The 4,937-nt window shown below is 37.4% G+C and overlaps 1 non-coding gene across 1 annotated transcript; it reads right to left on the reverse strand.

Annotated features, from left to right (window-relative positions):
• Positions 1 to 3,411: 3,411 nt before the first annotated feature.
• Positions 3,412 to 3,575, reverse strand: LOC115868126. The gene has a single exon (XR_004045434.1). It is a non-coding gene; the product is annotated as a U1 spliceosomal RNA (small nuclear RNA).
• Between the last annotated feature and the right edge of the window lie 1,362 nt (positions 3,576 to 4,937).

Genomic DNA, 4,937 nt, shown 5'->3' on the forward strand with positions numbered 1-4,937 from the left:
TGTTTCTATAGTCAACCCAGGCTAACACAAATGGTAATTTTCAAACTTGTAGCTGTATACTTCTACAATGATTTTGAATATATCTTAATGTATTATGAGTGAATATATATGCCCATGTTTAATTATGCAAAACATAAATTAATCTTAGTACTAATTTATTGATTACTGGAGTAATATTATGAAAATAGTATTATAAAGTGTAAAACCTTGACGTAATCCTGCAAAAAATCTTATTTGAATTTATTGTATTGACTATAGCTTCTACCTATAAGCTACCTTATCACCTCTAAGAAATTCTTAATAATTATAGTTGTATGTAGAGAAATAAAAATGTGGTTGTACAGTAGCAAATCAACAAGATTTTATATTTCACATGTTCCTTGATGTTTTGCGTTAGTGAAAACACTCTCCAAATATGTTCTTGACCCAATACATCTCTGGAGAATTTATTATCATAATTGTCACCTATTAGAGGACTTAGATGTTATGCAAATTATTAAATTCTAGCTCTACCATCACATGGGTAGAAGATATTTTTTCTTTTCTCCATGTTAAACTCTTTCCCAGTGATATAATGGGCACAGTGAGATTGTATAATATGCAGTCTCTTATTATTTTAAGTCTTTAGATAAGAAATTCTCTTATCTGGAAGTTATTTCTATTTGTAATATTTCTCTGAAACTATATTCAGATTTGAAAAAAAAGTGACATTAATAAAATATACAATATTTATGAGAATAAAACTGTTGAGTATTAAATTAAAATATATCCCAAATAAAGTAGGCTTTGGCGGGGATGTAAATGTTTAACCTTTTTTTTTTCAGTGTTTAACATTTTACTGAAGCACCCACTACTTTTGTAACTTCCAGTTTGTAGTATAGGGTGTAACCAACCTCCTTATTTAACAAGTTCATCCATGTGATATATGAAATAATTCCCAGAAGATCAGTCTAAATGAGTATCTTCCATTTTCCAGCTGTAAGTCCCTTGAATATATTCTTTTTCTCTTTAAACCACTATGGATTTGTACAATGAGGAGCCTCTACATTCATATAGAGCTTGCTTTCTATTCTAGGTCTTCTCCCTGTCAAAAAGGTAAGAAAGAAGTATAGATGCACATTGTTACACAACAGAATGCAAATACATAAATATTTGGAATTGATTATTTTATATTTCAAAAAGCACTTAATAGGACCAGTTGTATTTTAAATGATGAAATTTTAGTTTATAGTCCCAAAAAGAGGGGACAGGGTAATACATGGAAAATGAATTATTTTGTGTTTTAAGCAATTGTTTAGTAATTAGTTATTTGTGAAATATTTTTTATAGTATTGAAATTCATGTGGGAAAATGAATGAAAAAGGATATAGGCTGTTTCTGTAAGATTGAAATAAGAAATTACCTATAATATTTAATAGGTGATAGTGAACAAAGCTATTATATAAAGAGTCATGATGTTCATAATGATAGTTTGCCATGTAGGTTACTCAATCTCATGACTACCTCATGTCTGTTAGGTTAACCTCAACTCAGCAGGACTTTGAAGGATAATTGTTCAGAATCCAGTTGCTAGCTTTCTTTGTTTGGTTGGTTTTTCTTTAAGATGAATAGAAGAGCATTTAGACTCTCCAATTTTTTGTTAAACTGTGAACACCAACCAGGAGTCCTGTACTTTTGATAAAGGGTGGAAAAATAATGTAAGTCATCATTTGAAGTATGGAGTTGGCAGTAAGCTTTATATTTAATGGCCTCTCTGTCCTTGAATCTCTTTCCGACCTAAAGTCATCATGGTCCAGTCTTACAGCTTTAAAAACAATCTATATCTGAATACTCAACATTTATTTATACAGCCTAGACTTATCCCCTGAACGCCAGATGATGGGTCAGCACTGTAAAATCCATATAGTAACTATTTTAGTCCTTGCAGGCATGTGATCTCTGTTGCAACTCCTCACCTCTGCTTGTGTCCCCAAAGCACCCACTGACAAACTAAGCATATGATCATGGCTGTGTTCCAATATAACACTTTACAAAACTGGCAAAGGGCCTGATCTAGCTTGTGGACAATAGTTTGTCTACTACTGCTCTTTAAGACTGTTATTCAGTTATCTAACTGATATGTTATTCAGTTTGAAATCAATTTCTAATCTTTTCTTCCAAATGTGCCCTATGCTCAACCTTCTGCATCTCATTTGTTTAAAAAGACTGTGTGGAGGCAGCCTTTGACCTCCCTGGACTTAATAGGCAGAAAGGCTAAGCAAACACATAGTCAGACTTGGGCCTAGACCTAGTAGACAGGGATCACATATGCATTCAAGTCTTTTCTTTGAGAGTTCTGACACCAACCACCCCTACCGTGGAGCCCTCTGTTCTCTGCTGCATTTCACATTCATTACACTGGCCACTAAAAACTCACAGACAACACTCACAATGATGAGGTTTATTAAATCCATTAATATGTCTAATTCAAGATCAGAAATATTCAGGACAGACTCCTTCGTTCAGGACAGACCTTTTACAGTAAAGCCTGCAGGTAAGTCACTCTGGCCCTTGGTTTCTCAGCACCATGACCTCAGGGCCTCTGTCCTTTTCCATCAATATTACAAAGCAAGTTTAAGTCCACCACTACATGCCCAAACAGCACATCACTCTGCAATAAGTCTTCAAAAGTTGCTTTGAAGTCCCTCCGCTTGAGTTCTCTGGTCCAGGAAGCCTAGCTCACTCAAATAAGGGTGGGAGGCCATCCAATCCTTAGGATAGCTTCCTAAGGGAACTGTGTCTTGGTCACTTTCAGAAGCCCACTAGTCTGTCTGTGGTCTGACTATGGGTTTTGCTGTTGCAGCTCCTGTGGCCCTTTGTTGCCACTGCTCTGCTGTCACATCTTGTGTCCCTGCTCCAAGGTATGTCAATAAAATGGAAAATCAGAGTCCAAGGGATGCCCTCCACCCTAGCTCTTATATTTTAAAATATTAACATTTTTGTAGACATAAAGTTCACATAATGTACAGTGGAATAGTTTAACATGTTAAAGCAGTTGTGCAATCAGGATTACAAATGATTTTGAAAATTTTATTTTCCTTGTCCTCATTGTTATAACCTCCATACCCCCCTCACTCCCTTGCCATAACCTCAATTAATTATTAGAGATTGGGATGCAAAAGCTGGTGAATCATTAGCTAGTTTTAATAGTTTGATTAATGAACAGTGTGATCAATTTCCAGCAGAACTGGTAGAATTTTTCAATTTTTTATCATTATCTTTTGTGGTTGGTGCATAAATTTGAATAATACTTGTATTGATGTGGGAAAATTCATGTGGGAATTCTTTGAAGACAGATAGATGTAATTAATTCTATCACAGATAGCGATGTGCTTCATGACTGAGTTTATAATGGCGTTTTTTTTTCTTTTTCAGGGGAGAGTGCGAACGCAGTCCCCCAATACCACAAGTTATACAGTCGGGTTTCCCACATTTGGGGAAATCGCAGGGGTCAGCACATCCTGAGTGCAATGGATAAGCCTCGCCCTGGGAAAACCACCTTCTTGATCATGGTGTCTCCCCTGCCAGGTAAGTATTATAACGGCCTTTTTGACAATGAATGCCGCACCATTCCTCTTGATTGGGTTACTGCTGGCATATTAAATCATAAAATTTTTCTGATTAAGCTCACTAAAATCTAGAATATCTATCTTTATGGCTTCCGTTTCATTTTTGACAACTTCTGATATTCCTAGATTCATAATTCCCACATTCTAAGTTCCAACTTTTTGCAGACTTTTGCAGCGCTTTCTCCTTACATTCAGTCAGGCGTCGTCAGCACATGGAGATCCTGGAGGCCCCACTCCTGCAAGTTTGACCTGACTTATGTCACCATGGTCGCTCCACTCCGAAAGATCAGCTCCTCCTCAGTCACAAGTTAAGTGCCCACAGACTTGAGGGGCCCATCCTCTGGCACTAACCCCCCAATTGCTCTGCTTCCATTTTTTTTAAGCCTTCAGGAATTGTCAAAGCTTCCAAGCTATGCATAAGGTTTTCAGTGGCTCCTCCCTTTGAAGTGGAGAGCCCAGTGCCTCTTCATGTTCTATTTATAAAGCTCCACTGAAATCTGTTCACTTTGGGTGACCCTGCTGGCATTTGAATGAGCAGTGACATAACTTTGAGCATCACAGAAACACATAAACCACCACAGTACGATCACCTATTACTTTGCGGACAAAACCGCCTGCCCCGAGTCATAGTACCTTCATTGCCTCATAGGCATCAGTGAAAGTTGGACATGGAACAAGGAAGATGGAAGAAGTGATGCATTTAAATTGTGGTGCCTGAGAATGATGTTGAAAGTACCATGGACTGCAATAGAACTATATTGGAAGAAGTATGGTTAGAGTGCTCCTTAGAGGCAAGGATGGTAATACTTATATGCTACTTTTTTTGTTCGTGTGGTATTAAAACAAAACCCTTTAAAAATTGACCACCATTGAGTCAATTCTACTGATAGAAAAACTATGGACACAGTAAAACTGTGGATGTCTGACCTTGTCATTAGAAGCCATACACATGACCCACTACACCACCAGGGCTTCTGCAATAAAACCACTGCCATCCAGTGGATGTAGATTGGTAGGGAGCCTACACAGGGTTCCAAAGCTGTACATCTTGGCAGTAGCAGGTAGACTGTTTTTCCCACAGAGAAGCTCATGATTTTGAACTTCTAATCTTGCTATTAGCTGTCCAATGTTCACTGTACGTTCCTTAAATTCTCATCTTCAAGGGAGATGTCAGACAGGGCAAGATATGACAAACTAATAATTTATAAATTATCAAGGGTTCATGAGGGAGGGAGGAGCAGGGAAGGAGGGGGAAAAATGAGGACCTGATGCCAGGGGCTTAAGTGGAGAACAAATGTTTTGAGAATGATGAGGGCAATGAATGTACAA

The sequence above is a fragment of the Echinops telfairi genome, unplaced genomic scaffold (assembly GCF_000313985.2).
Source record: "Echinops telfairi isolate 266 unplaced genomic scaffold, ASM31398v2 ScPeMD7_6;HRSCAF=24_1, whole genome shotgun sequence".
Lineage (NCBI taxonomy): Eukaryota > Metazoa > Chordata > Mammalia > Afrosoricida > Tenrecidae > Echinops > Echinops telfairi.